This window comes from Bos taurus, unplaced genomic scaffold (genome assembly GCF_002263795.3).
Source record: "Bos taurus isolate L1 Dominette 01449 registration number 42190680 breed Hereford unplaced genomic scaffold, ARS-UCD2.0 ScbfJmS_848_142, whole genome shotgun sequence".
Taxonomy (NCBI): Eukaryota; Metazoa; Chordata; class Mammalia; order Artiodactyla; family Bovidae; genus Bos; species Bos taurus.
Genome location: NW_020192290.1, coordinates 183,421 through 194,916, shown reverse-complemented (window position 1 = coordinate 194,916; position 11,496 = coordinate 183,421).

The window sequence follows — 11,496 nt, the reverse complement described above, 5'->3', positions numbered from 1 at the left end:
GAGTCTTCAGACCATTGGGTGAAGAGGTTCAGCTGTTCAGGGCCTTGGGTAGTGGCGAGTTTAGATGAGAAAGAATGCCTCTGTACGGATGTCTTTACAAGTCGACAGATCTGGTGGTGAGACAGGTGATGTCCACTTTGTGCGGGCTCTTAGCGAGGTCCAAACTCCTACACTAGTGACCCAATGTTGTTTCTTTATAGAAAACATGGCTTGTACGACTTTATATTGCACCATAGGTGAAAGCTGTCCCTTTTCTGTGGTCATACGAGACAGCAATCATTAATCGTGCACCTGGCCATTCCCACCTGCCCTTCACAACCTATAAATAGAAGTTTGAGGGTGGGGAGCGCCGAAGAGAAGGATGACCCGCTCGGAGTGAGAGGACATGGGGTACCTCAATCTACTGGATAAAGACGCCTATGGGGCAGTGCTAACATGAGTAGGACCTAGATATGGGTCATTGCAATCCTCGTTTTAGTACTGTAGGACCAATTAGAGGGAGAGGATTTCCTGGCTGGTATAGAGGACACCTTCTGGTTGGATAGGCTGCTTGCTATCTTACCTCCACACGTGTTGCTCGGTATCTGGGAAGAGGAATGCCATACTAATATATTAGCCCACCTTGTCACATATATAATCAACGAGAGAGTGGGGTCTGATGGCATTGGAATACAGCTGTTCCTTTGCTGTGATCCTCCATGTATATTCCACACACATGGCACCCCAATTTTTGTGAGAGACATTCCTGTGGCGACAAGTGGGATGGGGGAAGGTGTGTAGCAAAGCAGGCTCCAAGGACCTAGAGAGAAAGGCCCGTGGCAGGGAAGGTGAGGGTGACATGTTGGTCTGTCACGGGAAGTCCAGGGTGACAGGATCTACAAGCATTAGCAGGAATGGTTCACAGAGCAAAGAATGAGATGTGCACTGATACCCCTCGTAGTGTAACATGGGTTCTGCACATAGCTATATGCTCCTACAACACAACTCTCAGTCGCTCCTTCTCCACCCCTCATCACTCAAAAAGGCCCCCGCAAGAGCCTCGCATATATTTTCCACGGAGCAAGTATATTTTGATATAAGGTGAATTGAGAGAAAAAGTGTGTGCGGCGACAGGACTAGTCCAGTTGTGTTGGTCTAGTGGTGTTGCTGTTGGTGTAGCGTGTCGGCGAGGCCAAAGTGTGATCCTAGAGAGGGGAATGTTTGATAGCAGTGGGTGGGTGGAGCTGAGACCCACTCATGCCCCATTCTCTGTCTCCAGAGCTGCCCCTCCTCTAGATCACACAGGAGCGATCTGAGGTCTTGGATGGCACTAGCACAAGTCTCTGAGTCAGATGAAGCTGTCTAGTGCATGGGCCTGAACCCTGGTGTACACACTGGCATCTGGCACGTGAGGGGAGCGGGAAGAGGGAACACCCTAGGACCTTCCACCCCAGCATCCCATCCATGTCTAGCTCCTCCTACCTATGATTGTGCTTATTTGGTCGGTCAACTTGGTCCATAAGCACGTTCATGGAGTTCTCGAAGAATCCACCTCGACGCGTTTGCGTTTTGCCTCTCAACCTGCCGCGAATCATTAGGCAGTCTGAGCATCTACTGAACGATGCTTGCCCTTCCTCTCAGCTAAGGCCACGGGCCTCGGTCCTGTAACTGCATCGTTGCTCTCTGTCTCCTATGCTCCTTGCTGCTTGCGCTGGCTCTCGAGCATTCGTCTGAAATCACAGTCTGCACTCTCCAATTGCCTCACCTGCTGTCCTCTCCAGAGATGGAAGGAGCGTGTCTCTCGATGGCTTCCTTCTCCCCTGCTTTTCTCCCTGCTCGTTCGCCAAAGTCTCGTCCTGGCACTAACCCTTGTGTTGCTGTCTGCTGGCCGCGCTTGTGACCTTCCAACTCGTGTCGCCCTCGGCAGGTACTCGCACCTTCCGAGAGCACTGCCAGCACTCCTTTAGGTGAACTTCTCATTCGCTTGGCTAGTTTCTGATGAGCATCCTGTCTAACTTGGGCTGCCGGCCGGAGGAGAGCTGAGCGGAGGACCAGTGTGGGCACTACTCTTGCTTCTTAGTGGCTGCTTGCCATGTATATTTGGGTCCACATTTATTCTAACTTTGAATGTTCAACGCCTCCTGGTGTTGTACTTGGGATTCCCCCAGACACTTCGCTAAAGGCCACTCGCTTGATTGGCACACCTAAAAGTGAGTGGGTTTATCTGCATAGAAGAGGCAGGGCCAAACTGAAGAGGATGAGTCTTTATTCTTAACTAATGTCGCTCATTTCACTGTGTGTGCTGAATGATAGTGTTCTCGTTGAGTGTCGCTCACTGTTTGGTATGCATGTGTATGAAGAGTAGAAGGTACCGCCTATCGTGTGTGCCAGTGGGTGCAGTCCTCATGTTATCAGGTGGTGATTGTTTAGTATTGCATTACACATTTGCCATGAGAGAGCTGTGAGAAGGATGTAGTAGAGTGTGTGAGGGGGTGTGGATGAGTGGTTTGGGCTATCCGAGTACCAGAGTGGCATGAAAATACAGAGTAATTTGTGTGTGAATGTGCGGATGTGAGTTGTAATGCGTGTGGTATTGTTGAGAACACGTAGTACAGGTGCATTTTGTTGTCTGTAACACAATGGGCGCATGAGTAATATAGGACGTGATTCATTATGTCGTGTTGTCGTCTTGACTATAGACATCACTTACAGCTGAGACTACTTGCGTGCTGCAGATAGGGTCTTTGATCTCGGAGGTCTGAGCTCTATAGAGCTTGTGTGCATGCAGGACGGTGCTCCTAGAGTCGAACACTCCTTCCACGGGCTCTTGACTCTCTTTGGAAGACTGCTTGCTCCTGGGAGGTCGTGGGTTTCCGCTCAGAGTGTGCCTATAAGGTGTGTGGAGATAGGGCCGCGGGATCAACGAGGCCCCTTCGTGTGTGACCTGAGGAGTCACATCCCACAGCTCTTAGTTGAAGGGCGTCAGGGGATGGTGGCATCGTCCCCGTCCCCATAAGATGTATGTGAGCCGCTGAGGAGGGGCATGGGGGCGACTCGCTAGCCTCAGCCACGTGCTCCTGCGCTGCATCTTCTTCCCGTTGATCTTGAGCTGTTCAGGATGTGCTTCCTGACATCTATCCATGTCTCTTCCTCTATCTCTCCTTCGCGCTTTATGTAGGCCTCTTTTGCTTTGCTTTTCAGTTTGCCCAACGTGTGATTTTGCACTAATTTTGTCAGGTGTATTCACAAGGACAGTCGTTAGCATTACACAACATATCCACTGACTCTGAAGGTGTAATTAACCATCTTGCTCGCTTTACTAACATGAGTTCTGAATGTGGATCTCGCCACAAGTTCAAGCGCCAGTCTGGGTCATCAGCATAAATGTGCTATTGTTCAGTGCTCTGTTCAGGCGAATGCTACTCTGAGACTTCCTGCTTCGTCTATAGTTCATATTAGAAATCTTCCCATTTCGATATTTCGAAAATAGAAAGTGAAACATCCTGCAGGCCGTGCATTGCTTCCGGTCTGTCGTGCTCCCCCTGTTGGAAAGTTGAGGGGAATGGGTGGGTGAGCTCTCACACACTAACTGCGTGATGCGTCGAAGCTGGTGGCCCGGGGAGCATCCTCTGACAGGTTGCTATAGTGCGGTGTGGGTAAATGGGCAGGGTATGCTCGCCTGTATCAAGAAGATAGCTTCTGAGACTTCAGGATGCTAATGAACTTTGTCGGAAGCAGCCTCTGCTGCCGCACATCATTAGAAGAGTCCCTGCTAGGAGCAGGCTCTATGGTAAGCCTCAACGATGTAGCGATCTTCTGTACCCAGGTTTGTCCGCAACTATCAACTCATTTATGACATTAGCACAGACAAGCTAAGCGTCTCTATCTTCTAAATTTTAGAGTGACCTAGTGTGTAGAAAGCAACTATAACTTCATAGTATGAACCTCCCTACTAGATCGCGTCTGGCGGTAGTGTTTCTCAAAGGTGTGAAAGTGGCACTCCGTCTCGCGCCTAGAGTCTAAGTTATGTGTTCACAGCCGAGAGGGACCTCATGCATAGCCATGCGTGAGACTTGCGAGAGCCCTCTCAAGATCGCTTACTCCTGGGCAGCCAGGTTGTTGGTGCTTACGTTTGAAGATAGATCATAGCCTCTGAGGATCCAGAGACATCAGACCTTGCCCTCTCCTCCTCGCACTTAGACTCCAATATTCTGTCCCATACATAGGGCCCCGGAGTGGGGACTCCGAGATCGTGCTGTCCAGCAGATGCCTAGCTAAGGAGGTGGAGTGCTCTAAGAGGCGTGCTGTGCGAGGAGGACCTGGCTGGAGAGCACAAGCACCACTACATCTCGGGAAGCTATGAGAGAAAAAAAGGTAGGGCCGCTCTTACTGCGATAATCAAGACAGAACAATCGAACCACGTCAGGTCGTGTGGCTGGAGTGCCTGTTGTTGTTTAAGTCAGAGGTAAAGTCCCCCTCCACGCAAACCCGAACAGTGACCTCCAACGCTCTATCTAGACGTACCTGGCAAGTGAATTGTGGCGCCATGTCCTTGTATCTTTCCACGCTATTGTCTTGGGGTCGTCACCCATGGAATGGGACATATTCCTTCTGTATATTTCTCCCTCCTCCCTGTCTGTCTGCCTGATTAATCTGTCCAAACACTAGCCCAGGATCCAGATCAGACCCACTCCTTCCATCACTTGCAAGTTGCACCTCTTACCAGTGACGAAAGGAGAAGGCAGACACACAATACACTTGCCCCACGACATGCCACTTTACTCTCTGGGAGAAACCCCTTCTGAGTGAACAGCATCGCCACAAGAGATGAATTGTACTCCCTCTCCATTCATTCCTGTAGCTAAAGCCCTCGGATGGTCTCGTCCATTTATAACTCTCCTGCTGTGTCCTCATCCTGCACCACTCCGTCCTGCTCTCTCCATCACTATCCAGCCACCCCTTGCAATAGTTTCAAAGGGGATCCTGAACTCAAGCATACATAGCGACCCTATAGGGAAGCAGCCTCGAGTGCTGATCTGGGATTCAGGTGTTCTCGCTCGAGCTCAGTTGCGTCGTCTCCCTTTCTATGGACATACCTTCATCGCACTTGTCCTGGCCCTTTGAGGCTGCTACTTGACACCGCCACTGCGCAACCCCATGACACCCAGGCTAGACCGAGGTTCTCTGTGACGCCCTCCCATCTCACCCAGGAACATTACCCAGAGCCAGGTTCCAAGAGGAGAGGGTGCCTCCATTTTCGCTAGCCCTTCTCCTGCCCCCCACAGCCCAAACAGGCAAGTGACGGAACACTACACAGTCTAACATGCGTAGATGCTTACCCATCGAACAGTCAAGCACGGTGGGGCTTCCCTCTGCCAGAGGTCGCGCTCCTTGGGGTATATGCGGACTTCCAGAGACCATCTCTAAATGACAGTAGGACCTCCAATGAGGACAGCAGCTTACCCCACCAAGGAGCTGTGGAGTGATATCCCTCCCCGAACTCACCTGATAGCATAACTCACGAGAACATCTTGCAATTCTCCCCCTCATCTCTGCCCCTGCTGAACTCGTGTCAGTGAAGCTCGCTAATCTCTTATCTACGAGCTGTCTCTACTCACCTTTCAGCCAATGTGCGTAACCAGTCTGCAACTGAGGCTCTCTCTGCCTTGTTCTTGCAGAGCGTCACCGCTCAATAGCTACCTCAGGGACCAGAGGCTTCTACCGACTTTGACACAGCTTGTCACATCCGATACGCCTTTCTCAGATAGTTCCCTCCAGTGCGCTGCCATGACATCACCTTTCCCCCATTCTGTGCCCACACAGGGCACCTCCATCTGCAGCAACCTGCTCCACCGACTCAGTTCCACACACACATAACACCCCTTACGCTCTCAGACTCATATCCGGGCTCTCTCTCAGTGGAATCCTCGTCCCCTTTCCTCTTCCGCTGCTCAATGCACATATTATGCACATAAGCGTCCCTGTCTTCTCATTCACATCATTCCACGTCTGAATCCATGAGTGTTTAGTTTCACACAGTGGACAGCCAACACGATGGCTCAGGGAATAGATGATAGTGTTCCTTCAGAGGACCATTTATACAATAACGCCGTCATTAGTTGGCTAAGAACATATTTTCGTCTGTGTGTCTCCTCCTCGTCCAATGCCCGACCCTCCATAAATATGGCCCTGATGCAACCTGATACCCTCTGATCGCTAGGAGCAGCAGGAAGGCCCACATACACTGACCTAGTGGTCCGCATGGTCTCATCATTAGTGATAAGCAGAGGCTACTGATAGAGGAGGGTTCCAGTACAGGAGGAATGCGACACTCGTTCGTGTTAGCCGAGAGAAGCTTGATCGTGGAAGGGATAGGTTATCGTGGTGACGTACGGCCGAGTCCAGGCCTAGCCAGGGATTAGGTTCAGAAGCAGCTCTGACATCGCGGTAGAAGTTCAGGGCCATTAAGGTCCTGACTTATCCACGAGTTCCCAGAGACTGGCAGTCTCAAAACGATCATCATTTGTTTTACTTACGTGAATAGAGTTACAAGAAGAAATGATCACGTACACATGTGGCGGACATTCCAATGAATGCCACTATCAGTGAGCTAACAACTGGAAGAGTAAGCTTCCACTTCGAATGCATTCTCCCAATATGGAACATATATATTCAATGGAAAAGATCTTATCGAAAGTTAGTATACAGTGTGAATACCTACGCATCGGGCACTTTTTAAGAGCAATTTTTTATTCAGTTATGATTATGTGCGCTCATCCTATACCTCAGCCTCCTCTGAGTGTCTAACCATCGCTCTTCCTTAGGTCCTCTCCTCTCTACACAGGGACTCGAGGATTAGTTATGACACCCAGGAGTATACAGCAAGGTGCAGAGCCCCCAGTCAGGAATTGAACGAGCAGTCGTGTGGTTCCGGAATCTTCACAGTTTCCTCATCCAGTTACTGGGACGTTATGTGGTGCTGATCGTCGATGCCCTCCATCTACACGTTCGACCTTACAGCCAACAATATAAGTGAGCATGGCCCGGTGAATAGGAAAGAACTGTTTCAGTTGCTTATGATTTAGTTCTAAGAGCCAGAATAGACTACTAGTTTCTCCTTATGATTGCTGATTCTCAAGTTTTCTGCATACTTCCATGGAGCCGTCAAATCTCCAATGTACGATGGGCACAACTAGCTCCGATAAATACTGCACGTATATGACCCTATGCTTCGCACGTGGCGCGCTTTTCTGCGAAAGGTGTGGCAAGGCTTCAATATTTTTAATCAGAAAGCCAAGGATTCTTCTAGTTTGCTTCTTACACATGGGAATAGTCCCCTAGTTTCACAGTACGGCTAGTGAGGATACTTGACAAGACACTCACCTCTTGACACCCATATCCTCACCACATCCTTCGTATATGCTGTGCCCCAAGATTTCTACTGCTTCTCAATCCCCTTACCCATTCTTGATGTTTTTTGTGGAAGAAATGACGCTATAGTTTTCTCCTGCTTCCATTTTGTTCTTCATATTTACTCAGCTTTATTGATCCTGAGCTATGTCTTGTATGATTTTGGAATTAAAACCCTTTTGATATTATATTATTAGGATATGGTAATTTACGTATAACACATTACTTGGACTGTCTGGTGCTATTAGTACACATTCAAAGTCGAATGTACTCGACTTGCGTGTCGACACCGTAGTGGGCGCAGAGACCACACCACAGGCTCCCTGCCTGCTCTTTGCGCTTCTCTAGGCTGAAACTTGTAGTGGTGCTGCTCATTTTTCCCTTACTCTCCAATGCTTATGACGATGAGAGAAAGTGATGATAAATCGAAAGTTCGACTCAGTCGATGTCGACTCTTCGTGAACCCATGGATGCAGCCCTTACTAGAACTGACTCCGTCCATGGCAGATTTATTCACACAGGCAACGTAGTTACTGGGAAGTTGGGTGCCCAGGTGGGCCATACGCCTCTTCCCCTATACACCACACCTACCTTACTTATAATTAAATAAACCTTATAGGACCTAGTACTGTAACTGACAAGTCACTATTGGGAACGATATCACTATTATTTGTCTTCTCTAATAACTCCACGCACTCTACAATATACTTCTAATAAAGTACCACTTCTTTATGAACTCAATCATCAATCAAAAACCGACTCATCTTTGCTGATGCTCTCTAAACTCACTAAACTATAATCTATATTACGCGTATACTTACAGCACTGTCACATGACCCTCTTAAAAAATAAGCAAAAAGACTGACTGGGTTATATATGACATTATAGAGAAATAACAATAGCATCCCTTCCTTCTCTGTCACTGAATGTTCTTTCTGTTCTACACAATACCCACTGTGGTCTTCTAGATCATAGTTCCAAAGGCGATTCACCGAAATAGCTCTCACTGGGTCCTCAGCACTTGGCTACCCAAAAGAGCGATCATAGAGACCTTTTCACCAAAGTATTTGGCCGAGATATTCCTTTTTCTGTATCAATGATACAACAATCACACCATAGACGAGATAACTTTACAACGGTTATTTTCATGTTTATAGAGTGAGGTAAGGATGAGCAGATTCTTGTTTCATTAGTACTAACTGTAAATTGGTCTTTATGTGAAAGCTGTGCACCTATGTTGGTCTTTATACACGATGCTCTCTCTATTTGCAATACCACTATAGTGTATTTCCTACAATTTAGGCAGAATATAGGAGGGAATGACAGAGGTTTACCCCACTTAAGTCACTAGAGACTTTACAGAACAACCGCCTTGAGGTATCTAGTGCTAAATATGTACAACATATTCACCTCTCATATACCAACAAAGTGCACTGGTGCTGTGGAGTCAGAGATTTGGAGAGGAGTGGCAAAAGATAGCCTGTTGCAGATAACGAATCCCAACTTTTTGAGACGGAGTCCACTTTGGCCAGGTCCTATATCAGAACATTGTCTTTGGCTTCCCTGGTGGGGCTTTAGAATGGAGAGTAAATTGTAATATTACTGCTATGGAACTTAAAGACGCCCGCTTAGGAGGCGGGCTCTTGCAGTAACTTCTCCTGGTGGACCTGTCAGGAAACCATCTCTCTAGGAGAATGGCCTATGGCTTACCCTCTCACTTTACTCCAGCATTGCATTTCTGCTTGCGCCTCGCAGATTTTTCCGACAAAGGAGTTCACATTCCACCTGTCTGACTGTTTCTCGCCGTAATTGTCATCCAGGATTCACCTGGGGGGGGTCTTTTTACAGTTTGCGCAAGTGATCAAGGACACTCGTGTAGCGAAATCTTGAGTACACTTCGTATCTCTTACTAGTCGTTTTCAATTCACATGCTGCGAGGGATATGTGTGAGTTAATTACACAGTCTGTGTCTACTGACATGGAATATAGTGAACCTAGTTTATATCATACCAAACTACAAGCTTCACTCGTTACTCACTTCTGCACCAACTCGTGTGACTCTCGAGCACTTCGTGGAATTGGTCTCTCGTACTATACAAGACCCCATACCATACTAGTCCAGTTGTAGGTGGAGATCCAAGTTTCCTGCAGTATCTCGCAGAAGACTCGTAAACAGAAGGAGATGACATCTCTCATCGTCTTTGCTAGCGACAAATCAAAAAACATTCACGATCGCTTCTCTTTTGCATGACAGATTGGAGCATCGTGGGCTGGCTGACTAGAGTCCTGCTTCTGGCCTCCACTACCCTTCACTGGACAAGAAGCGCGCCTCGCATATAGCCACTTTCTCCATGTCCTAAGTGGACTGTCTTGCACACCTCGCTACTCAACATACTCAGCGCGTTCAGTGGTCCCAGCGGTAACCAGCCAGCTGCAGCTATCACAATGATCGTAATTCACCTGTGTAACTTCTCTCTCACTTGTGAGAGTGGCCTTCCTTTTCTCAACTCCTTCACAGGGACATATTGACAATTAGGACATGTAGCTCTGTTTCATAGATATACCTTGCCTGTCGTTGATTTCTACGGAGTCTGAAAATCTCACATACTTCCCGTATATCCTTGAGTGTTGCATGAGGTTTGACAATAAGTACAAAACAACTTGTTACTTATTCAAACAACTAGATTACTGGAGAATACTGCCATTACTTGGATCCTACATACTTGACTCTGTGGATACTCAACAACGACAGAACAACTAATTGGGTCGGTCTGAGCTCAAAGTATCAGTGAGGACATTTCCGATTGTTTCTCGTAACTTTAACAGCACAGGCCTTTTTCACTATTGCACGTACTCTCTCTGATCAGTGTGGCACCCCCTTTGATGGCAGATACACCTTCTGTGTCTTCAGGGGATGCTAATGGTTCTTGTTCTGTTTCTGAACCAAGCCCCTATGGCAGTAGGTCTGCATCTAAATCCGATGGACTTGTGAGGACTTCCATTAGGCTTAAATCCAGCAAGTTTCCTAAAGAGATTTTAATCTCTGGTTCTCTCAAGTGCTACCCTTGATGGATTCATAAGTGGGTTGAGAAGTATAATCACTCGCCAGTTACTTCTGGCAACGAGAAGACCATGTCGCATCATCTGAGGTCCAGGGTAAGATCCCACTATGCGGCACAGCACAGCAATAACTCGAAGACCACACAGGTCGATAGGAGCCACATTTCTCTGTTCTGTAAGCACCATTCTGGAGCCCATAAGTAGTGCCTGTGCTTCAAACAGAGAAGCCACGTTCAATGAAAAGCCCAACGTACTGACAAGACCTATATAGAGTATAAGAGCCTGCCTCTGTCCCTTGTAACTCACCGCATGGAAATTCAAAAATAGACCAGTCCCAACAGCCTCATCATAACTCAACAAAATAAAAGTCTAGGTCATCCCGCAAATTGGCACACGGACCACACAACAGTACTCCTTGTCTGCCTTGGAAAATCCCATGGACGGAGGAGCCCTTGGTGGCTTATTGGCGAGGTTCCTCAAGAGAGGGGGTCGCGTAAGAAGATCGTGGATCACACGGAGTTAAGGATTTCAGACACACCCAAGGGCCAGGAGCGTAGCCATTACAACTTTTTGACTACACTGTGTTTTTCACGTTTCATCGATGGTGGATGAAATGGCAGGCCGCAACAACTCATCGAGTTGTTCATACTCTGTCCTGTGGCAACTCACCAGCGAGACTGGCGCGGTGCTTGGGGCTGCCATGCTATGGAAAAAAGTTTCTATCAAAATTGGATTTAAGGTCGACACATAGTCGGACTCATACTTCGATCGTAGAAAGCGTATCCAACTCATAGTCAGCAGCTTAGTCGCAGAGTTGAAGAGCCGTATATACAGTATTTTCTTCTTGTTCCTGGATTTCTGAGTGGGTAGAGCATGCGGCCTTCGACTGCCTATGCGTGTGGAGTTCTCGGCTTGAGAGAACTGAACATCGAAGAACAGCCGTTTAAAGAGGTGTTGTGTATGCACAAAAGAGCACTTTCTCAAGGGCGAGACCGGTGAGGACCAGTCATCGTAGCACAGGCTAGTTTTTGGGAATAAGAGGGAACA